Below are 25,846 nucleotides of genomic sequence, written 5' to 3'. Positions count from 1 at the left end.
AATTACCTTCCTTTCTGGATTAGCTGGTTCTCCAATAATGTGGTCTATAAAGCAAAATAGGTCTCCCTCACCTGATATACAGTGCTCTTTAAAACTCCCTAACTTCCTAGCCCAGGAAATGCTCAGCTACCAGTTCTACTTGAAAGGTGAAGAATTTGTTTGCTAAAGTTAGAAGTGCGCTCTCTATCCCCCACAACGGTGCCAGAACCATAATTAGCAGTCTCCAAACTGCCAAAGCATTTAGGTCCCTCAGCTTCTGCTGAGTTGTTCTGTTACTGGTTTTTGTTTTTGTTTTGTTTTGTTTTTTAATATACTAAGCTCTTTTGAAGCTTCTTAACATTCTTTTCTAAACATTAACTAATGTGGTATTTAGAAGCAATACTGAGGACTGGTGTCTGATTGTAGAGAGAGGGCTAGACATAGGACTCTACACATTTCATTGTCACCTGACCTTTCTCACCTTATTTTCCTCAGGTCTGTAATGGGAATCATATTCCCACTCCTCTCTACAGGGTTATTGTGAACTTCACCACTTCAAAATGCCTTCTGAGGACAATATACAAATGAAAGGGCACTTTTCCATTTATTCAACAAATATTGGGGCTTGGGATGTAACTCAGTAGAGCACTTGCTTAGCATGTCCAAGGCCCTAGGTTTAATCTTCAGCACTATATGCCTTTGGGGTACTTGACAGCTGGGCCAGGCAATGATGGGAGATGTCTTAAAAAAGACTTCCATCTGCACTTGCTTAAAGACCTTAAATAATTCAATAATGTAACCAAAAATACAGTAATAAATGTTGGAGAAGAGGAAATTAGAGCACCCACACATCATTGATTGTGACGGAAAATGGCACAGCCACTGGGCAAAAACCTGCCAGTTCTTCAAAAAGTTAAAACTTAACAGCAGAAAAACAAATAACCCAATCAACAATGGGCGAAGAAACTAAACAGATACTTCACAGAGGAAGAAATACAATTGATCAACAAATATATAAACAAATGTTGAACATCTCTAGCATTAGAGAAATGCAAATCAAAACCTATACTGAGATTCCAGCTCACCCCAGTCAGAATGGCAATCATCAAGAATACAAGCAACTTGGGGGCTGGGGATGTGGCTCAAGCGGTAGCGCGCTCGCCTGGCATGCGTGCGGCCCGGGTTCGATCCTCAGCACCACATACAAACAAAGATGTTGTGTCCGCCGAAAACTAAAAAATAAATATTAAAAAAAAATTTAAAAAAAAAAAAAAAAAAAAAAAGAATACAAGCAACAATAAATGTTGGGGAGGTTGTGGTGAAAAAGGTATACTCATACATTGCTGGTGGGACTGAAAATTGGTGCAACCACTATGGAAAGCAGTATGGAGATTCCTAAGAAAGCTTGGAATGGAACCACCATTTGACCCAGTCATCCCACTCCTAGATTTATACCCAAAGAACTTAAAATCAGCATGCTGCAGTGATGCAGCCATATCAATGTTTATAGCAGCTCAATTCACAGTAGCTGTTATGGAACCAAAGTAGGTGCCCTTCAACAGAAAAATGGATAAAGAAATACACACACACACACACAGAGGAATATTACTCAGCCTTAAAGAAGAATGAAATTATAGCATTTGCCAGTAAATGGATGGAAGTGGAGAATATTATGCTAAGCAAAATAAGCCAATCCCAAAGACCCAAAGGCTGACTGTTTTCTCTGATATATGGATGCTAATTCACAATAATGGGGAGAGAAGAGAGGTATTTTGTACTAGACTGATGGGAGGAGTGGGGATGTAGGGATAGGAAGGATAGTAGAAAGAATCCAGACATTATTACCCTACATGCAAATAGGATTACATGACCTGTGTAACTCTACATCGTGTACAACCAGACAAATGAGAAGTTTTACTCTGTTTAAGTGTGATGTATCAAAATGCATTCTGCTGCCATGTATAATTAATTAGAACAATTTTTTTTTAAGTTGCAGAGTTATCATGTGACTCAGCAAGTGCACTCCTGGATACACAGAAAAGAAATGAAAACACATCCACATGGGCACAAATGTCATAACACCATTAGTCATTAAAGTCATAAAGGAGACAGAAATAGTAAGTGTGTATCAGCTGATGAAGGAATAAATAAAACATCACATAACAATGGAATTAATGAAATATCGTGGATGAACATTGGAAATATGCTAAGTGTGTGTTAGTCATTTTTCCATCTCTGACAAAACACCTGAGAAAGTCAACTGAATAGGAAGAGTGGTTTTCTCTGCTAGTTACAGAGGTCGAAGGCCATGCTCCCTTGGTCTGGTTGCCTTGGGCCTGTGGTGGCCCAGTGCAGCACAGCAGTGGAGAGGGTGATGGGGGAAGACTGTCCTACTCTTAGTGGTCAGAAAACAGGAAGGGCCAGGTTCTCCTCTTCCCCTTCAAGAGTGTGCCCAATGACCTGACTTCCTTTAACTAAGCCTCACCTCTTATAGATTCTGCCACCCCACTATCACACACAGACTGGCAACCTAGCCTTTAGCATATGGGACTCTGGGGGACATTTAAGATCCAAACCAGTCACAAAATACCACATGCTATATGATTCCATCTGTATGAAATGTCCAGAATAGACAAATCTACAGACATAGAAAGTAGATTCCTGTTTGCCCAGTGGAGGAATTGGGGCGCATAGAGAATAATTGCGAGGGAGTGCAGGGTTTCTCTTAGTGACAATGGAAATGTTCTAAAATCAGGTTATAATATTAGGTTATGATGACTAATTTTAGGTTGTGTTATTCTACAACCCTGTGAATGTCCTGCAAAAACTAAGAATAAGTGAAGGGCTCAAGGGTGGAGCTCTGAGAGAATGCTTGCCTGGTCTACACCAGGCCCTAGCTTCCGTTCTGGCTCTGCAAAAAAAGAAATAAGCATCTTGTATGGCATTTGAATTATATCTCTAAAACTGTTCCAATTTTTTCAAGGTTCAATAAATTGTAGATATTCATATTATACCTATTATATGGCACCTGAAATATACAGGTTACTAAACATCATTTCTAACTGTGAGTGAGTTGCACCCAGTATAGAAATTCTGATTCATTTGGTTTGCAGTGAGGTGTGGGCCTTGGTTTGTTTTGTTGTTGTTGTTGTTGTTTAAGGGTATTGTTTTGGTTTGTTTTGGGGGGGTGTCTGTGTCTTCTTTTCTTTTTTTAGAACTGGGGGTTGACCCCAGGGCTTTGTGAATGCAAGGCGTATGCTTTGCCACTAAGGTACATCCCAGCCCCTGGGTATTTTTTTTTTTAGTTAAGCTTTTAACTGGTATCAAATAGCAGCCAAGGTTGAGAAGGAAATGGAGAAATTGTGTGTGCACAATGAGCTTCATAGAGATGTGTACAATAAGTGAATGCCGGACTGCGAGTGTAGTTCAGTAGGAGAATACTTGCCTAGCATGCATGGGCTCTGTGTTTGAGCCCTGCACTGCACATGATGATGAGGATGCAAGAAATGCTAAAAACACTAATAAGGAAGCATTCCACCTAAAAGGGGGATGAGCAGTCCAGGTTGTGGGATGTGAAATTTCATCTAACGTGGAGCTACAAGAGTCACAACACCACCAGGTAGTCACAGTTCAAGAAGGACAGGGAAATAGTTCCATATCAAGGGAAAGACACAAACAAGACTTTAAATAAAGACCCTAGCTTGTCTATTTAGAATATGATGCTTAAAAGCAAGGTATTGGAGTTGATCCTAAAAGCATGGCTCATGGCTTGGATTAGCAAAGGCTTTGTGAGCCACACAAGGGAGATGGAACTGTGCTTTCAATGAAAGGCCTCTGTTTCTGAAAACTAACATTAGTGTGAAAGATAGATTTAGGAGAAAGAATGTAGGTGTGAGGAAGGGGTAAAGTGACAGAGCCATAAGGAACTGGACTGGAGCCAAGTAGGAGGGACCCAGAGTCAAGGACATCAACCCAAGACATTTCTGGAAGAGGAGTCACAGGATTGTATCATAGCTATAAGGACCAAAGAGCCCAGCACTTAGTAGTTACTCATTAAGTATTTGTTCAACAAATATTGAAAGTCAAAGGGCTGGGGTTGTGGCTCAGTGGTAAAGCACTCACCTAGCACATGTGAGGTGCTGGGTTTGATCCTCAGCACCGCATAAAATAAATAAATAAAGGAATTGTATCCAACTTAAAAAAATAAAAAACTAAATAAAAAAAAAAGAAAGTCAAGGTGAGAAGATGGAGATGTCAATAATAATTCTGAAATTCTTAGTTTGAGTAATGGGAAAAAGCAGTGTCATTACAAAGAAGGAGTAAATAAACAACTTATTAAGTCACGTTAATTTGTAAATGTGGCTCTTAAAAAATTCGATTTTTTGTAGTGTAATATTCTGGCATTGTAATTATGTGTGGAGACGTTTGAGACTCAAACTCAGGAATGCCACTCTAAAGTAATTTTTTTCCCAGAACAGTTAATAATAGAATAAAAAAATTGAAAGAAGTTCTCCTTCGTATTTTCTACTTTCTGGCCAACAACCAGAATTCTGTTTAGATAGCTCTACTCCCCATAGCCAACATTAACAGTCCCCCTACCTGAATTCAGAATTAATTGGGAGGGGGAAGCACAGGATCAGAGGAATAACGATGTCAACCTTAAGTTGAAGCCTGACTGTTTTTTGAGGATAAAGGAGCTTGTTAGAACTCAGTCCCACTACCAACTGCAGCTATCTGGTCAATGACAGAGGCACACCACCTTAGGCCTCCCCCAGAAGTGATGCACGTGGAGCAGATCCGGATGTGCCTTCTCTGCAAACAGGTAGATTTTGAAAAGAGGAATAAAAGAGATATATTGAGCTGAGCATGGTATCTCACGCCTGTAATCCCAGCAGCTCGGGAGGCTGATGTAGGAGGATCGCAAATTCAAAGCCAGCCTCAGCAAAAGTGAGGCACTAAGCAACTCGGAGACACTGTCTCTAAATAAAATACAAAATAGGGCTGGGGATGTGGCTCAGTGGTGAAGTGCCCCTGAATTCAATTCCTGGTACAAAAAAAAAGAGGTACATTGAGGCATCCCTATTCCTTCTTCTAAACTCCTGGGTGAGGGAGGGTTGAGAGTGTTCCCCTAGCAAAGTACCCCATTCAGAAACCCAAAAGGTAGTTTGGATAACTACATTGTTAGGTCTCCATGAAGTAGTGGGGTAGGAGAAAGACTGTCTAGGAAGAATTCAGCCTTGTCTGATGACTCATTCTCAAGGTGACCCTGGGGGCCCTGTGAGGCCAACTTTTGAAAACTATAAATTACTAGTGTCAAAGGACACAATCACAACAACTTAGTTTAAACATCCCAATTGACTTGATTTTTCCATAAAATAGAGTAAGTGTTCCCATGGTCTGAGCAGAAAAAGTCAGTTTTATAGACAGAAGGACTGCACAAGGCAGAAACAAAGAACATAAAAGGATCATATCTCCGTTGCTGTCCTTTTAAGGTGACAATAGGAAGAACAATGAGAAATAACTAACATCAGGTTACAGTTAATTTCAGTTACTTCATTTTCTCCTGTAAGGATTAAGACCAAGGGAACTTCATTATCATGTCAATTAAGCCTGGTCTATCTGGGAAATTTGGCTGTCATCTCTCCAATCCTAATACAACTCAGCTTTGGCTCTAGTGTGGCTGACTCCATTTTTATTTTGGGTCTGGTTCATTGGGACCCTATGCAGGAGCTTGGTCCAAAACGATGACCTCCTGTGTTATTTAACACTTAATGGTCTACAGTGTCACTCTCAAATTGTCAAAGCATCAAGTTTCACTTCTGTACTAAGTATAAGAGCAAATGACGCAGTACTAACACGGGCCACCTAAGATGCACAGGTTTTCAAGCCTTTCCTGTAAGATTAATGAGAGAAATGGCATTCACAATTTGAATAGACTCCCTCGGGTATCCACCGAAAGCACATGGAAGAGAATACAAATGGAAAAATGGAGGCCCACCTCGCAGACCAGTGAGGTTTTATTCAGCACTGGAGGGACACATCTTTGAGGGCAAAATGGCAGCCGGCCACCACCAGGTCTCGGGAGGAGTTAGTGACTTTGGTGGGCCCTTTGGGCTGTGGGCAGGGCCAGGAGGAGTTTTGGTGGTGGGATCATTTAGGGCAGGGCAGGAGAGTAGATAGGGGAACAGGAATGTAAGTTCCTTTGGGGCCTATTGTCCATATCCTTCATCCACAGCTCCCAATGTGGTGAGGATTGCTCTCACTGCATTTTCTGGCAATAAGACTCCATGTCCATAGCCTCTACCTGCAGGCCAATCCTTGTCTCAGAGTCTACTACTATGAGAGCCCAAACTAACACTACCAAAAATATTCTTCCAGTAACTGAAATGTATATTTCCCTGCACCCATTAAAGTACTCTAACCATAAACCCTGGGCTGTCCAATATGGTAGCACTAACCACATAAGGATTTAGAGGACTTGAAAAGCAGCTGATCCCAGGTGAGATATGCAGTAAGAATGAAATATAAAATGATTTTAAAGACAATACCAAAAAAATTCAATGTCTCACTAATAATTGTTCACACTGACTACATGTTAAAATGATAATATGTTGGATACATTGGCTCAAAAATACTAAAATTTGGGCTAGGGTTGTGGCTCAGTGTGGTACAGCGTTTGCCTCGCATGCCTGGGGCACTCGGTGGTTCAATCCTCAGCACCACATAAATAAATAAAATAAGCAAGGTATTGTGTTCATCTGTTCATCTACAACTGAAATTTTAAAAAAATATATACTAAACTTTAAAATTACATATATGATTCATTTTGATTTCGATAGACAGTACTGGATGTGTCCTAATACCATTAATTTTTCTCACACTCAAGAAAGCAAGCGAGGGCTGAGGCTGTAGCTCAGCGGCAGATGGCCTGCTTAGCATGCGTGAGGCACTGAGTTTGATCTTCAGCACCACTTAAAAAAAATAAACAAATAAAATAAAGGCATTCTGTCCATCTACAACTACAAAAAAAAAATTTAAAAAAAAAGAAAGGAAGTGAATAAAAGTCATACTATAACAGTGGTCCATTTTATGCTTTCAATATAACCCTTACTATTCTACCATTGCAAGTGATTTTTCCTCTTGAACCCAGGGCCTTGTGCATATGAGACAAGTACTCTACCAACTGAGCTATCTCCCCAGCCTTCATTGCAACTGAAGCCTTCCTCTCTTCCTCCTCCCTAATTTCCCCCTCCCTAATCTCAGGGGAAACGGGTTTCACTTTCTTCCCCATCCCAGGCAGAGTTATCTGTCCCTGAGTACACACCTACCGTAGGAATGAAGTAATACAGACTTTGGAGATGGCACAGAAGATCTCAGAAATGGCTATCTCCCAAATTAACAAGTGAATTACAACTTCAACAGAGAACACGTGGAATGTAGCTTTTGAATCCCTGTTTGAAAGCCCCCTGTTCCTGCTGATGGACAGAATCACAGACTATGGGATAGGAGCCCCTTGTATTTCTCCTTTGCTAGCAAAGCAATAAACTTTTTTTTTTCCTTTTTTTCAAAACCTCATCCTCATTATTGGATTGGCATTGGGGATGAGGACTGAGCTTTCGGCAATGATGTTATTATACAAATATCCTCAGATTTCAGAACCGTGTTATTAGTAACAAATTGCTTGGGTCACGCTTCCCATTTGACTAGAGTCGTATCTGTGTTATGACACTACTGTACAGAGCCACCGGTGTAACAAATTAAGCAAAACTGCTCACAATATCTAGTTTAGTTCAATAAATTTTATTCGGTTATCTTTAAAATATGACAATAATATTGGAATACTTTGCTTTCGTTCTTCTGAGAGATTGAGCCCATCATGGGAATGAGTTGTCTAGAAACTGCTTAAAGTTCATGAAAATATCCTTAGAAAAGGATATACCTAAAAAAAAAAATGAAGTCTCTCCTTTCAGTAGGCTTACAACATATAAAAGAACAACAAAAAGGAAATTACAGCATAATAATACAAATAATAAAATAAATTCAAATATACAAGTATAATTGAACAAATCAACAAATAAATAACTTTTTTTAGAAAAAGAATATCCAATGCTAATGAAGGCAAAGTATGGTAGTGAAGCCAGATTTAAAATTAGGTAGTCAGTGTAGTTAGGTAAACCGGGTCTAATATCGAGTGAAATCTAAAATGGAGGTCATGCTGAGAATGAATTCCGGGAAACGCAGGCAACTCTTGGAAAGTTAATGAAGCCCAGGAAACAGCCCCAACAGACTTGAAGACAGCCCATCCCAAAGAAATGTTAATGAAGCCCAGGAAACAGCCCCCAACAGATTTGGAGATAGCCCATCCCAAAGAAATGTTAATCAACAGCAAACTCGACTCGGAAATGCCCAGATTACTTCTTTGGCCCACCTGTGCCCCAACCCTTCCCACCTGCATTCCATCACCAAAAACTATAAAAAGGGGAACACATTCGCCCTTCAACGGATTCCACCTCTTGGGTCCCCTTCTTCCTCCGGGAGAAGTCTTTTCTGCTGTCCTTTAATAAACTTCTAATTTCTACTCTGACCTTGCCTCTGCGTGCTTCTTTGGTGTTATTCTTCAACATTGGGGAAGCAAGGACTCGTCACCGGTCAACAGTGGTAACATAGTAGGCTCTGTAATATACTAACCATAAAGTGTAAATTAAAGTCGACGTTTCTGAAAACAGTTTGGCAATATTTATTAAGAGCCCCCTTTGGTTAACTGGGGGAGAAAATGAGCGTGGATATGATACTTTAGGGAGGACAGTGTAGATTAAAAGAAGAGAGGAGTCCTGAGATGGAGCCCTGAGCCCCTCCAACATCTCCAGGTGGAGAGTCCATCAAAAGAGACTGAAGTAGGAAGACACAGTAACAGAAGTACAGAGAGTGTTTAAAGAAGAGAAACTGGAGCCTCGGCTTCTGAGGGGTTCAGGGAGAGGGAGAGAACAGCAGCCACTGGATTCAAATGGTGAAGACCTTTGTTGAGTTAACCAAAGCTGTGTTTTAAAGAGAAGGAGACAGAACCCCTATTAAAATGTGTTGAGGGGCTGGGGTTGTGGCTCAGTGGTAGAGCACTTGCCTAGCATGTGTGAGGCACTGAGTTCAATTCTCAGCACAGCATATGAGTAAATGAATGAAGTAAAGGTCCATCAACATCTAAAACAATGTTTTTTTATAAAATGTGTTAAGGAGAGAATGGTACATGAAGATGTGGAGACAACTGGGAGATGGGGTGCAAACACCTGTAATCCTGGAGACTCGGAGGCTGAGGCAGGAGGATAGCAAGTTCAAAGCCAGCCTCAGCAACTAGTGAAGCCCTAAGCAACTCAGCGAGACCCTGTCTCAAAAAAGGAAAAGGACTGGGCATGTGGCTCAGGGTTAAGCGCCCCTTGGTTCAATTCCCAGTGTGAAAAAGAAGAAGGTGGGGAGGAGAGGGAGGAGGGAGAGAGGGAGGGGGAGAGGAGGAGTAGGAGAGGGAGGGGGGGAGGAGGAGGAGGAAAAGAAGAACTACTGAAGGCACATACCTGTAATCTAAGTGACCTAGGAGGCTGAGGCAAGAGGATCTCAAGTTCAAGGCCAGCCTGGGCAATTTAGTGAGATACTGTCTCAAAATAAAAAAAAGGACTAGGGATGTAGCTTAGTGATAAAGTGCCCCTACATTCAACCCCCAGCACAAAAATAAGTAAAGAAATAATAAAGCACTGAATTATATTACATATATTAACAGAGGTTTGTGAATTTCAGAAATCTACAAAGAAAAAAGTTGTTACTAAAAAAAAGTCACTGAATGTTAACTTTCTTAGCAACATAGCAAATGCAGTTCCAATATTCACACGTAAAATCCAGCTTTCCAAGGAATTAGAATCAGTCTAGAATTATGCTTCAGATAAAATGTTATGTCACATAAGGTGATCATTGGACAAAACATTATTTTTTTCTCATTCAAGAACAATAGCTGGGGCTGGGGATGTGGCTCAAACAGTAGCGTGATTGCCTGGCATGCGTGCGGCCCGGGTTCGATCCTCAGCACCACATACAAACAAAGATGTTGTGTCCTCTGAGAACTAAAAAATAAATATTAAAAAATTCTCTCTCTCTCTCTCTCTCTCTCTCTCTCCCCCCCCCCACTCTCTCTCAAAAAAAAAAAAAAGGAAAAAAAAAAGAACAATAGCTATCCTGCATTGAATGGGCAACTATACCTTTTTACCACTTCACTAAGATCTCGTAATACTACTCTGAGTGGTATTATTAATAATGATATATTGTGCTACTTCACTTTGAGCTGGCAATCTCTTCCTCTCCCAATATTATGCTAGCTTCACCACCAGAAAGTCAAGGAATACAGTCAGTGAGTCAGCCATTCTGATGTGCTTGATGTAATCGAGCACCACAAGGCTAGACACAAATAAAGATAGATTGCAGCAGCCAATGGTTGCCTCAGTGCAGGCAGAAAAGGGGTCATCAGAGCCAAGTTGGTCAAACGACTGGCAGGAGTCCTGTGGTCCTTCACCACCTACAACATAGACATTGAAATCAGAAGGACAGGGCTGGGGTTGTGGCTTAGCAGTAGAGTGTTCACCTAGCACGTGTGTGGCCCTGGGTTCGATCCTCAGCACCACATAAAAATAAATAAATAAAATAAAAGTATCGTGTCCAACTTCAACTTAAAATATTAAAAAAAGAAATCAGAAGGACAGAAAAATCAACCTGCCCAGGAATCAGACACATTAATTTTTTCAATTGCCCAGGCTGGGGCATAGTTCATTGGCAGAGTGTGTGCCTAGCATGTGCAAGGCCCAGGGTGCCCCAGTAACAAATACCACACAAGAAGCTTCCAGTCTACATTAAGTGCAATTTCAAAGTACAACTGACCTTTTTTTTTTTTTTAGGTATTTATTTTTTAGTTGTAGTTGGATGCAATACCTTTATTTTATTTATTTATTTTTATGTGGTGCTGAGGATTGAACACAGGGTCACACGAACACAGGGTCGCACACGTGCTAGGAGAGTGCTCTACCGCTGAGCCACAACCCCAGTCCTACAAATCACCTTTAAAGGACCAAAAATGACACAGATCACCTATATACCTATTGCAGAATAAATTTTGGTCAGAATTAGATTCTTTGTTCACACTTCACATGAGAAGGTGCTTATTTTCCTAAAACTCAATTTGCATAGGAAATGTAAGTGAATCTTCAGGAGATGAGGGGAAAAGAATCTTGCTCCTATTGGTTGCATTTATTGTCTTAAAAGAGAAAGAGAGAATATCAGTCCAGCAGGAATATAAATAACTGCAGACCTTTTTCCCATACATGAAACCCATCTGGGTATATGTCGAGATTTGAAGAAAAGAAATGCACAAGGGGCCTGGGGTTGCGGCTTTGTGGTGAGCGCTTGCCTAGCATGTGTGAGACAATGGGTTCAATCCTCAGCATCACAAAAAAATATAAATAAATAAATAAAGGTATTGTGTCCATCTGAGACTAAAATTATTTTTAAAAAGAAAGAAGGAGGGCTGGGATGTGGCTCAAGCGGTAGCGCGCTCGCCTGGCATGCGTGCGGCCTGGGTTCGATCCTCAGCACCACATACAAAACAAAGATATGTTGTGTCCGCTGATAACTACAAAAATAAATATTAAAATTCTCTCACTCTCTCTTTAAAAAAAGAAAGAAAGAAAGAAGGAGCTGGGCACAGTGGCACACACCTGTAATCCCAGTGACTTGGGAGGCTGAGGCCAGAGGATTGCAAGTTTAAAGTCAGCCTCAGCAATTTAGCAAGGTCCTAAGCAACTCAGAAAGACCCTGTCTCTAAGTAAAAATGTAAAAAAGGGCTGGGGATGTGGCTCAGTGGTTAAACACACACCCCCCACCCCCACCCCCACCCCCGGCCCCCAGGTTCAATCTTCAGTACTAAAAGAGAGAGAGAGAGAGAGAGAGAGAGAGAGAGAGAGAAAAGGATACAAAAAAATGTGGTATCCACCTACAGTGGAATATTTGTCAACCATAAAAAGGAGGGAAATTCTGACCCATGCTACACGGTTGAAACTTGAGGACATCATACGAAGTGAAATAAGTCTGAACCAAATGGGCAAACACTGTACAATTCCACTACTCCATAGAGTAGTCAAATTGGTATAGACAGAAAGTGGAAGAGTGGGGGCTGGGGCCAGGGAAGGGGATTGAGGAATTAGTGTTTAATTGGGACAGAGTTCCAGTTTGAGCAGATGAAAAAGTTCTGGAGGAGGATGGCAGTGATGGTCACCGACAATATGAATGTCCTTAATACTATAGAACTGTATGCCTAACACCTGTTAGGTGTTAGGTTTTGGTTTTGGTTTTGGTACCAGGTGTTCCATCCAAGGACACTTAACTACCGAGCCATATCCTCACCCCATTTGTTTTTTGGTTTTGTTGTTTGTTTGTTTGTTTATTTTGAGACATGGTCTTGCTAAGTTGATTAGGGTCTCACTAAATTGTTTAGGGCCACGCTAAATTGCTGAGACTGGCTTTGAGCTTGTGATCCTCCTGCTTCAGCTGCCGTGGGCCACCACACCTGGCTAATACTAGGTATATTGTACTGCGGTTGTTAAAAATGTTACTCCTGAATTCAAGAAGAAATGCAGAATACCTCCATCTGTTTCTCAGAGCCTCAGGTGCCCAGGCTCTTCAGTGTGAATGGAGTGGTGGGGGTATAATGTGCGCAAGTCATCCCCAGATGCTGCAAGGGGAGAATGCAAGCTCACCCCTGCCTCCACCCCCTCCCTCTGTACCAAAGACTCTCCAGTAAAGCATCTGTGTGAGGTCCCCAGGAGGAGGGGCCATTCCTGGCAGCTGGGATGGCCCAGGCAGCTTGGCCAAGTGGCTCTTTGTCTGCTGAGGGAAAGCTGGTACTAGCAAGATTATCTATATGGTAGAAAATACTGGAGAATTTGACTCTATGGATCCAGTACCACAGAGTATCCTGGAACAGATTTTGCCCTGAGAGTGATGAACGTATGCTGCAGTCTGGCTGGGCACAAAATAACCGAGCTGCCATGAGGCACTTGTAGGTTCAAACAGGAACTACTTTATTGCTCAAACTCCACTGGCACTCCACCGCACTTCCCGGGAACTCACTCTGCTCTCAACGGGGCTCTGCGAGAACTTAACGGGAACTCCTCGAGAACTCAAAAGTAGTGGGCGCCCTATTGCCGGACAGCAGGGGTCTATATACAACTGAATACACAGCCTGTTTCAATCCAGCATCATCCAGTCACAGCAATTATACACAGCTTAACTTAATTATCATCATCTTAATTAGAGGTGTGCTCTGCTAGGGTCACCTCTCAACCACTTAGCTGTGGCTCTCAGCAAAGGAAGCCCAAACGCTTTGCCTCCGTAGCTACACTCTGATGCATGGAGCCATATTACAGAGTTTGAATTCAGACTTTCCTCCAAGTCAAGTTGGCTTCACAACAAATAGGCCCAAACACACAGCTCAGCAGACAAGCCACAGGCATCCACTATTTTACCTCACAAACCCAACCACTTTCCATAATACTGGCCTGCTCTGAAGCTCTGGGTCTGGAATGTTCTAGAATCTGTTGTCTCTCAGGCCCAACCCAACTTCCCCCTTTTCTCCTCCACAGAGACAAGAAACCGCTCAAAAGAGCAACAGTCCTGTTAAAAGTTACTCCCTGAGGGCTGGGGATGTGGCTCAAGCAGTAGCGCGCTCGCCTGGCATGTGTGCGGCCCGGGTTCGATCCTCAGCACCACATACAAACAAAGATGTTGTGTCCGCCGAAAACTAGAAAATAAATATTAAAAAATTTAAAAAAAAAAAAAAGTTACTCCCTGGAACATGGGTCCTGTCATCCCAAATAACTACTTCTGTGGCTCCAACTAAATTGAGGACAAAGCTTCCTTGAAGGTAAATCCCTTTACAAGTGGGGCTACCTGCCATGTCCTGATATAATGAACCCTGGTCCATGGCTGCTTGCTGAACAAAGGAGAATTTGCAATGTAAAGAATCTTTCTCCTAAAATGATGGGGCTTGCCAATTCACCCAGGTGATGCACTCACGCTGAGGGTCCAAGGCCCTGTGGCAGGGTCAGTCACAGCAGAGGGAAACTTGGGAGAAATCCTGATCCCTATTAAGTCAAGTATGGCTTGAAGAATTTCAAAGTTTAAAAAATAAAAATGTTTAAAAACTAGACTTAATAGAGACTAAAAATAAGCTGGGGTTGGGGACGTAGTTTGGTGGTAGAGCATGTGCCCAGCATGCTTATAGACCTGGGTTCAATCCCCAGCATTACTAAAAACAAACAAAAAAAAAAAACAGTGGTTAACAACTTACAGAAAAAATGCAAAAACCGATTTTAAAGTTAAAATTATTGAAATAGTTTGGCACCCTAGAGCAGTGAAACACAATGGACTCTAATTTTAGACAACAATTCAAGGAATTAATTTCATGTATGATAAAAAATAATTTGAATTTCTCATTCAAATTATTGAAGAGTGGATACATTATTCAATAAATGGTGTTAAGGTAACAGGCTAGCCACTTGGAAAAGATAGAACAGGTGATACCTTATACCAAGAAAATGTGGATCAAAGATTCAAGTGTTTTGAAAAATGAATCTATAAAAGTCCTGGAAGAAAACACCTCTGATTTTTATCTAGTAACATTGGATTAGAGAAGACATTTTGTGTGTGTGTGTGTGTGAGTGCTGGGGTCAGACCCAGGGCCTAGCTCATCCTAGGTAAGCTCTCAACCACCCAACCCCACCTCAGCCCAGAGAGGACTCACCAAAGTACAGTCCCAGACACTGTGGAGAACAAAGATGATAAGAAAGGATTCTCAGTAAGAAAGTTTTGCTTCAGGGCAAGACTGGCATCAAGAAAAATCAAAATCAATCTGGGGATATAGCTCAGTGGTAGAGCACCCCTGGGTTCAACCCCTAGTACTGAAGAGAGAGAGAGAGAGAGAGAGAGAGAGAGGGAGGGAGGGAAAGAAAAATCAAAATATAAATGATAAGTAAGGACAACATTATTTCAATCGACATAACCTCTCATAACTCTTCATGTGGGGGAAGGGGCAGGGTAACTGGGGTGGAACCCCGGCCTACCACACGCTAGGCAAGTGCTCTACCGCTGAGCTATATCCCTAGCACCACTGTATGAATTTTAAATCAGTTTTCAAAAACATTTATGTTTCTTTATTGTATATGTTGTAATTACCATGAAAATACAGATAAATAACTATTTTCCAGTGTTAAATTTTATGTTCATTAAAATTACTAGCACTCCAACAACAATTTAGGTCAATATCAATATAAAATATCAAAAAAAATTGATATCAATATAAAACTTCTCCATAGTTTTATAATTTTCTCTTTGAAGATCTTACATGTCTTTGGTTTAATTTATTCTTAGAAATAATAGTTTTCATTACTATGGAAAATACTTCTGTGACTTAATTTTTAATAGTTTTTTAGCATTGTATGTGAAGTTTTTATATATTGCTCTTCTATCCAGCAACTTTATTAAACTGTTGTTAGTACTAACATTTGGAAGATTTCTTTGGATTTTCTATTTAGATACTTAAAATTAAGTAGACTTTTCTCTTCCTTTGAAGGTTCTTAAAACTTTGTAATTTTCTTATTTTTTGTCTTACTAGTCTAAGACTGTTCAGTGTTTGGGAAACAACTAGCTGCCATTATTGTTTCATTCCCAATTTTACAAGGAATTTTTCAGATGCTTAGCAAATAAGATGCTTACCAAGACTTTCTGATATATAATCAGATTAAAGAAATTGTCTTCGATGTCTGACACGTTAATCATTTTTAAAACATCTAGCCAGGCACCGTGGTGCACACCTCAAATCTCACTGGCTTAGGAGGCTAAGTCAGGAAAACTGTGAGTTCAAAACCAACCTCAGCAAAAAATGAGGCCACTAAGCAACTCAGTGAGACCCTGTCTCTAAATAAAATAAATACAAAATAGGGATGGGGATGTGGCTCAGTGGCTGAGTGCCCCTGAGTTCAATCCCTGGTGCCCCCCGCCCCCCCAAAAAATCTAGAATGAGTAGTGCATTTTTTAAAACATATAAATATTTTTTAGTTGTAGATGGACACAAAATCTTTATTTTTATTTATTTATTTTTATGTGGTGCTGAGGATCAAACCCAAGGCCTCACATGCAAGGCAAGTACTTTACCACTGAGCTACAACCCCAGCCTGAATGAGTATTGCATTTTATCAAGTGATTTCTGGTGTCTATTGAGATGATCACAGGGTATTCCTTTTTTTGATCACATACCATATGGACTTTGATTAGTAGATAGGATAAAATTTAAATATCTTTTCTGACATGTCTGCAAAATCACACCTGATTTTTAAAAAATCTTTATATTAAACAATCGGAATTTAATCTGGCAACATTTTGGAGATGATTTTAACTCTATGTTTATGAGTGAAACCGGCCTCTTATTTTCCTTTTATATATTGTTTTTGTTTGGTTTTTATATCAAAGTCATACTCTCCATTTAATGAATTGGGAAATGACATTTTTTTTTCCCTATAGAAAATGTTAGATAACAGGTGACTCATTAATCTTTTTTTTTTAAATATTCATATATATTTTTTTAGTCATAGTTGGACACAATACTTTTATTTTATTTTTATGTGTTGCTGAGGATCCAACCCAGTGCCTCACATGTGCTAGGTAAGTGCTCTACCACTGAGCCATAACCCCAGGCCCTCATTGATCTTTTTTTATTTTTTTTTTATTTTTTAGTTTTCGGCAGACACAACATCTTTGTTTGTATGTGGTGCTGAGGATGGAACCCGGGCCACACGCATGCCAGGCGAGCCCGCGATACCACTTGAGCCACGTCCCCAGCCCCCCTCATTGATCTTTTAATGTAGTGTAGAATTTGCCTGTTTTGGTCTGATTTTTTTTTTTTTTTTTTTAGTGGATACATTTTAAACTATGGATTTTGTTTTGTTTTGTTTTTGATACCTTTATTTTTGTTTACTTCTTTTTTATGTGGTGCTGGGGATCAAACTGAGTGCCTAGCACAGGCTTGCTAGTCAAGCACTCTCCCGCTGAGCCTCAACCCCAGCCCAACCCTCTATATTTTTGTATGTGTGTAATTGTACTCTGTGCACACATATTCAAGCTTTCTAGTCATTATTTTTTCTAGAAATGTCTGTGTTTCACCTAAGATTTAAAATTTATTTGCATAAAATAGTCCTTGTAGTCTTTTTATGTGAATAGCTTTCTCTGTAATTATGTCCACTTTAATTCCTGGTCTTAATCTGGCTTTCTCTCTGTTTCTCAATAAGCCTCTCCATAATTTTTTTTTAAATCACATCTATTGTATTATCTTCATTTTCAATGTTCTATGTTCAGACTCAATATCTTAGATTCTTGCTTTTAATTCCAGGGCAGAGTACACTGGGAATTGAACCCAGGAGCACTTTACCACTGAGCCACATTCCCAGCCCTTTTTATTTTTTGAGATAGAATCTCACTAAATTGCTTAGGGTCTCACTACATTGCTGAGGCTGACCTTAAATTTGTGATCCTCCTGCCTCAACCTCCAGAGCCACTGGGATCACAGGCATGTGCCACCACACCTGGCGGATTACATTGTTTCAACAAGCTCTTTCTTACCTAATTTTTGGTGTGCTTGTCACACCAAATAGTTCTCTCCACTGAGAGTGGGATGCTGCAAACACCCTAGCCATGTGGACTGCCATTTAATGAAAAAAAAATGAAACAAAATTATAAATATAATATGAGCCTATCTATTTCATACATTTATATAAAAATAAACAATATTGTGGGCTGGGGTTGTGGCTGAGTGGTAGAGCATTCGCCTAGCATGTGCAAGGTGCTGGGTTCGATCCTGATCCTCAGCACCACATAAAAATAAATCAATTAATTAAAGATCTTGTGTCCAACTACAAATAAAATAAATAAATAAATAAATAAACAATACTGTGAAAAAGAGACCAGAAAGAAACACATCCAAGTATTAATGATACAGCAGTATTTTTAAGTGGAATTATGAGTGATTTCTTCTTCTCTCCATTTTTTTCTATGCTATATGTTTTCCAAGATGAGCAGGTACTGTTATAATAAAAAAGGGGGAAGCAGAAGATTAATATACACTTTATTCAGGTAATAAAACTGGCGAGGATGATGACCAACCAATGTCTTTTCCTCTGTCCACCCTTCCTTTCCTGCTGTCTCAGGAGCTGCTGGGACTTCCTCCAGGGGAGGTGTGACTCTCAGCAATCCCGAGACTGAACTTTCCTTTAGGTCCAACAAATGGCAGTGTCCTTACCTGGCCCTGGTGACTCGGGCGTGGGAGGGAAGGAGAGGGTTAAGTGCTTGGTGGCCTGCCCGACCTGAACACTCAGGGCTTATCCTGCCTTTGAGCCTCCTAGGATATCAACAGGATGCGGCCCTGTGTTTTTCCTCCCCTGGTTTCCCACAACAGAAAATGCAGTCCTTTGTCTAGGCAGTACTTTGATGGATTGTGGCTAGGACCATTTTAAAACTTTGTCTAGATGAAAATGTTCCCCAGCTACCTAAAATTGAATTTGTGGAGGTAATGTTTGCTGACTTCTGGTTCCTAGCAAACAATTTGGCCTCCAATTCTTTTTGAAATGCTTAGCCTGGATTTAATTTTGAAGAATGTTTTATTTTTCATGAATTCTTGGCACCATGTGTAACACTTTCTGATGCTGGTCTGGGTCTTTGGTTAATGGGAAATGTGTCCTATATTTAGCACAATACTTTGCCAATTTTTAATATCTGGGCTACTGTCTTAGTTCATTTTCTGTTGCTAAAACTGACTACCTGAGAGTAAGAAATTTAAAAAGAAAAGAAATTTTTTTCTTACAGTTCTGGAGGTTGGGAAGTCTGTGGTCAAGGGGGCCATCTGATGAGGACCTTGCTAGGAGAGACGCTTTGAAGAGTCTTGGCATCACATGGCATTGGGTCTCATGAGAGACAACCAAACTGGCTTTTACAACACACCCAATCTCCTGACAATACCTTCCATCCCTCCATAACCCATTAATCCATTAGTGCATGGATGGATTAACCCATTCATGAATACAAAGACTTCCTTCACTCAGTCACCTGCTCAATGTCCCACCTCCAAATGCTACTAACCTATGACTTTGAGGATTAAGTTTTCTACCCATTAATTCTGGAGGACAAACATTCAAACTACAGCAGCTACCTTACCAGAAACAGAAAAAAAAAAAACAAAAAAAAAACCCTCACCTTTTCAGGTAAATAGAACACAGGACTTAAAAACAAGCCAGAGCAAAGGGAAGTAATACAGCCTTCCTGTTTTAGAATGGTACATGCCACCAGCCAGGGCTGTTTTCAGTCTTCACAGGTTTTAGACAGGTCCAGCTACATAATTTCTAGGGTCTAATACAAAATGAAAATGTGGGACTCATAGCTAAAAACTCATTGAGACCTCTGAGCTGTCAGCAGCAGAGCATTAAGCCAGCTTCAAGGCCCTTTTAAACATTGGGCCTGCACCAAGTGCACAGGTCACGTGTCCACAAAGTTGGCCTCAGCTCTAGACACTTTTGGTGGGTCCAACCCCCCATTATATCACATGTCAAAAGGCATTTACAGACCACATAAAATACATTTTTGTTGGGATCATTTTTTAAAAGATTTTGATTTTGAAATTACATGGCCACAAATGACTCATTTATTCTGTGAAGTGGCTCTGGGAGCTCTATAAATAGTCTACTGTGTATGTTTGGGAATTCTTGGGCAGTGAGAAAATCAGAACTTCCAAATCACTTTCAAAGGTAACAAAACTTTTTTTTTTTTTGGTGTTGGGGATCCAACTCAGGGCCTTGTACTTGCTGGTAAGCACTTTAAACCTGTACATCCCCTGCCTCAAATATTTTCATAGACCCTTGAAACACTCACAGACTCCATGTACTATGACTGTAGCACTTAATGGGTTGAGGATAGTGCTAGGTGTTCCCATTCTGGTATGTCCCCTCCCAAGAGCAGGCCAATCCCATCTACACCCACCCCCCTACACATCCACACAGAATGAATGTCATCTACAAAACACACCAGACAGCCAAGCTCTGTTTGGTACATAAAGGATTTGGGCCTTGTTTCTGTGGCTTTTGGTTACCAAAATCAGGACTGAGTATCTTAGTATCTACGAAAAGTTGTAGGTATAGAAAATTTTGCTTTATGTTGTGGTAGGAAGTTAGGAAGGACTGAAATCATTTTATAATTTATTTTTTCAGTATTAGGGATTGAGTCTGGGGGCATTTTATCTCTGAGCTAATTTTTATTTAGAGATAGGGTCTGGATAAGTTGTTGAGGATCTCACTAAAATGCTAAGGCTGACTTGGATGAAATCCTCCTGCCTTACCTTCCTGAGTTGATGGGATTACAGGCAGGCACCACTATGCTCAGCTCATTTTACAATTTAACAGATTTAAATAAGATGTGCTAAAGTACTTCATAGGCACACAGGGATAGCTTAGCTTTGTTCATGTGGTGTTCTGCTTCTCATAAGTTGGTTCTGCTAGAATCTCAACCCGAACTGGTCTGAGAAATAAGGACTTGTCATATAATGCCACTTTTTTATGGTTTGGATCTTAAAAGTCCATGAAAGGTCCATATGTTGAGGGACAGACAAGGCAAGGCACTGAAGATAGCAGGAAACAGTTTTATTTGGCTGCAGCCAGGTTCAGAGGGCACAGCTTTTGCTATAATCAATCAATTCCCTGAATCCCGAGTACAGGTAATTTCAGAATTTTATACCCAGCCTACAGAAGTTCACATAAAGGCAGCTTTTTCTTTTACTGTTCTCAGCAAGTTAACCCTTCAAGGACAGCACCTGAGGAGGGGAGAGCTTCTTCTCCCCTATCTTTCCTCCCCCTGCCAACTGTTACCATGGAGCCCAGTTGATAACTTCTCTTATCTTAGAAATGTAGACTTCTCTGTGAAGCCCCAGCTCAAGGCCAGAGGCCTTGTTTACACATTTCTACAAACTACTCTACTGGATACATGGACACATGTTTGTGAAAAACTAGAAAGGGGGTGTCCAGCAGCTGGAGTGCTGATGTCTTCCCGGCCAGTGGCCAAGTAAAACAGGGCAACACGAAAATTGGAAGTTTATCTACGTTAGACTCTTTTGTAGAGACTCTTTTGCTGACAGTCCTAAAATCAGCCATGGTGAAGATTTCTGGAGAAGCCCAGGTAAGACTTTTCTGTGGAGAAAGGGGGTGCCACCACACATATACTAAAGTCTTGGTAGCTAGCTGTGGCACTATTCTGGGGGTGGTGAAACCTCTAAGAGATGAGGCCTAGCAGACCTCTTAGGTCATTGGGTGCATGACCTCATGTGGGCTACGAGGACCCTGGCCTCTTCCTTTTACTCTCTCTGTTTCCTGGTTGCTACGAGGAAAAAAGGTTTCCTCCATCATGATGGGGTACCTTGCCTCAGACCCTAAGACAACAGGAACAAATGACCATTGGATTGAAACCATGAGCCAAAATAAATCTTTCTTCATTGCAATTTTCTATCTCAGGTATTTTGTCACAGCAAAGGAAAGCTGACTAACACACCACCCCTTCTTTGGCTCCTAAACAGATAGAGGCAGCAGAGATGGAGACAATATGGCAGAAGGAAGAGCCTGGCCTTGGAGCCCAGAGGATGTTTTTAAATTTAAATTGCCCACCACATTTAATAGCCATGATCAGGTCACTGTCTCAGAATGTTCCTTACCTATAAAATGGAAATATTAATGTGTACCTTGTAACTGCTATAAGAATTAAGTATATATACACACATGTGTATATTTACACATGCACACAAACACAAACACATAAAGTTTGGGTGGGGCGCGGTAGAATGCTTGCCTTACATGCACAAGGCCCTGGGTTCAATCCCCAGCACCACACAATAACAACAATAACAACAAACAAACAAAAAACACATAAATGTTGGCCCATGAGCACTAAAATGGAAGTTTCTACTATTGTCAAAATTTTTATTATTATTAATCACCCAAACATGAATTTTATGGCAGCCTCCCATAAAAGGAAGAAACAAAGCTCTGTGGAGAGTTTGAATTACTTATATTATCTCTGTAAAATTAGATTAATCAGTCAGTACAATCTACACTTGGTCATACATCAATTTTTCTTATCTAAATTCAGCAGTGAAGGTGAACCCCACGCTATGATGGGTCAAAGGAGCTTTGGATCTACCTTTAAAGAGCTTGTTTTCTGGTTGAGAACCAAGATAAACATTTGAAAAGCATTCGAAAATAATGTGAACCAGTGTGTCACTGAATGCTGGAGGATGGTGCAGGTGCTGCCTACCACTGGGTTTTCTTGGTTTGTTTTTGGTCTGGGGATTGAACCTAGGGCCTTGCACTATCAGATTTTAATAAAGCAGAGGCTTAGGCTCATCTTGTGAGGTGATGGAGTCACCTCTCCTACAATAAGGGCTGCATGGAGCATAGACACCTGAACAAAATTAAGGCTGGGCCACCAGGGAGGAAGGTAACTTCCAGCAGTGTCTTCTCATTGACTTTAGAGGACTGCTGTGAAACCCAGTGAGATTATTCACTTAAAAAGCATGAATCTCATAATGATGAATACACAGAAAATGCTTCACAAAGGTAACTGAATGTGGGCTGGATAGTGATTTGTTTTGACAAAGGCAATAGGCAAAAGTGATAGGATGCAGCCAGGCACGGTGGCACAACACCTGTAATCCCAGCAGCTTGGGAGGCTGAGGCAGGAGGATCACAAGTTCAAAGCCAGCCACAGCAACAGTGAGGTGCTAAGCAATTCAGTAAGACCCTGTCTCTAAATTAAATACAAAATAGGGCTGGGGGTGTGGCTCAGTAGTAGAGTACTTACCTGGCATGTGTGAGGCACTGGGTTCAATCCTCAGCACCACATATAAATAAATAAATAAATAAATAAACAAATAAACAAACAAACAAATAAGAGATCCATTGACAATTAAAAATTTTTTTAAATGGTACTATGTCACTTCCATGATTAGGTTGCAGAACAACATGATTTCTATAATGACTTTTTAATTGTCTTCTCATGTCTTACATTTAGATGAAGCAGGTCCCAGTGTTGGAGAGGTAGACGTGGAAGGACTGTGGGTGGCTTTCAGCCAATGGTATGTGAGGAACCAAATCCTTCCAACAGACACTTGGATTAGCTTGGAAGTGTCTCCTTCCCCAACTGAGCTTTGAGACAAGACTGCAGCTCTAGCTAACACGTGACTGTGTCCCGCAAGAGACCCCAAAACACAAGGTCCAGCTAAGCCATGCCTGTCCTGGCCCACAAAAACTATGAAAGAAGAAAAGAAAAAAAAATTGTTTTGGGCTGGGGGTGTAGCTTAGAGGTAGAGCATATGCCTAGCACGCCCTGAATCTCAATCTCCAGCACCAAACAAACAAAGGAAACCCATGAGATAATAAATGCTATTCCAAACAATTGCATTTGGGGGTAATTTGCCATGATGGTTAATTTTGTATGTTAAATTAACCAGACTAAATGATGTCCAGACAGCTGGTAAAATATTATTTCTGCGCGTGTTGAAGAGGGTGTTTTCTGAAGAGATTAGCATTTGAATCACAGATCAAGTAAAGATCTGCCTTCATCTATGTAGGTACATAACATCCAATCCTTTGTTGTCTGAAATAGATCAAAAAGACAGAGTTGGGTGAATCCCTTTCTCTGTTCTGGGATTTTATATTCTCTGGTCTCCAGACCTTGGCTCTTGTTCTCAGGCCTTTGGACTCAGGTGGGGATTTATACTATTAGGGGCTGGGGATATATAGCTCAGTCGGTAGAGTGCTTGCATCACATGCACAAGGCCATGGGTTCAATCCCCAGCACCACAAAAAAAAAAACAAAACCCACTTACTGGCTTTTTAAAAAAAAGTCTATAATAAGCAAACCAAACATTTCTGGATACTAAGAAAACACTCCAAAGATCAGCACATAAAATTTCTGTGTTGGTTCATCTTTATTGCCAGTAATACATCTTGCTATGAACCAAAAAAGAGATAAAAGCAATGGAGGCACCAACCAAAAGAAAGTTCTGGTCCTGAGGAAGATGACGTGTAATGACTTGGTGACAATGGTGAAGACCTAAGACCTAGATGGCAAGCACAGGCTGAAAGTCCCTGAAGGCCACTCTCATGGCAACCATAAGAAGGCCCAGATAAAGACCCTCTTAAAACTGATGCAAACACATTGTTAGAAAAAACTAACTTGAGTCACCTCACGTCGGTAGTTATCACCTGAGCATTATCTGGCAATTAATTGCCATAATTGTGATTATAGGTCGTGTGATGGGGAGAATTGGGTGGCAGGGAGACTTTAAAGGCAGAAGGCAGAAAGACTTGAAGGGGGCTGTAATGTGTCCAGGCAAGGCAGGCACCCAAGTCACAATGGGAGCACCTTGCAACAGCTGGGGACTCTCACATCTGTCAAGGGAACAACATACAATCTGAGAATCCAGGGATTCAAACTATAAAATGAGAAACTAGAGAACTGTGGTTCTCAAAAGTTTTGATGGGGGGGGGGGGCTTTATTCTCTTAAATATCATTACGAATTCCCCAAGAGATTTTGTTTATATGGTTAAGTCTAAGGATACTTACCATAATAGAGATTAACACTGACGAATATTGAAGATATTAAGTCACTTGCAAATAATAAGGAACCCATTCAGGTTGACATAAATGTTTTTATTTAAAAGTCACTATGCTTTCTAAGAAAAATGTCAGTGAGGACGGTGATTTCATTTTACATATTTACAAACCTCTTTACTCACTAGATTTATAGATAACAGCTGGATTCTCACATCTGCTTTTCCATTCTGCCCATTATTACACGCTGTCTTGGTTGAAGGATTTGAGGAAAATCTGGGCCTAAACTGATATGCAGTTGGAAAGGGAAAAATTTACAGACCCTATGAAGAGTTTCATGAACCTGAGGAGTCCTGAGAGTTGCTGCTTCATAGTTTTCTTAACCTATTTATATATAACAAACTATAATATGTGTGGTCAGACTCTGATATTAACTTCCTGTTCTCTAACAAGGGCATCCTTGGCAGATAGAGCCAAGAGGCTGGTAAAACATCTCTGTTTGGTGTTGCATTTGGGTCAGTGGATTCTACTCTGTGGATCATGTGCTATTCCTTTGAGCATTTGTTTTCTTCTATCAGAGTCATTCTTAGTGAAAGCAGAAAGATTTCTTGGTTTCTACGTGCAACTCCTCAAGGCTCCCACAAAGAACAGAATTTCAATCAATGGAATTTAGGTAGGGTTTGATTCCTTCCAATACTCTGCTCAAATTCTGCTCTTATACATGACTGGGATGAGTTGTGAAGACTGGGGAGCACATTCTCTTGGCCCTGAGCCATTGTGCTCACCAGCCTTCTGCCTTTCTGCACCACTGTGATAATGGAATTGGGTTCAGAATCCAATCAATTCATAAGAAAAATGTTTCCTGAATTAGGTCTAGACTAAAAATAGATTTTCCACCTTGTTTTGGTTTGGATATGAGATGCCCCTCTCAAGACTCATGTGTTGAAGGCTTGGTCCCCAGTGCAACAGTGAACAGAAGCAGGAATTTAGGGAAGTAATTGGATCATAGGGGCCCTGAACTCATCAACAGATAAATCTATTGGGAGATTCAAAGCTGAATGTATTTTTGGGAGATGGTAAAAACTAGAGCAGGTAGAACCTAGTTGAAGGGAATAGGTCCCCAGCTCGCTCGCTCGCTCTCTCTCTC

The sequence above is a fragment of the Marmota monax genome, unplaced genomic scaffold (assembly GCF_021218885.2).
Source record: "Marmota monax isolate L192 unplaced genomic scaffold, Marmota_monax_Labrador192_F-V1.1 WCK01_AAM20220418_F8-fsc00026, whole genome shotgun sequence".
In the NCBI taxonomy this organism is placed as follows: Eukaryota; Metazoa; Chordata; class Mammalia; order Rodentia; family Sciuridae; genus Marmota; species Marmota monax.
Note: the sequence above shows the minus strand (reverse complement) of the source record.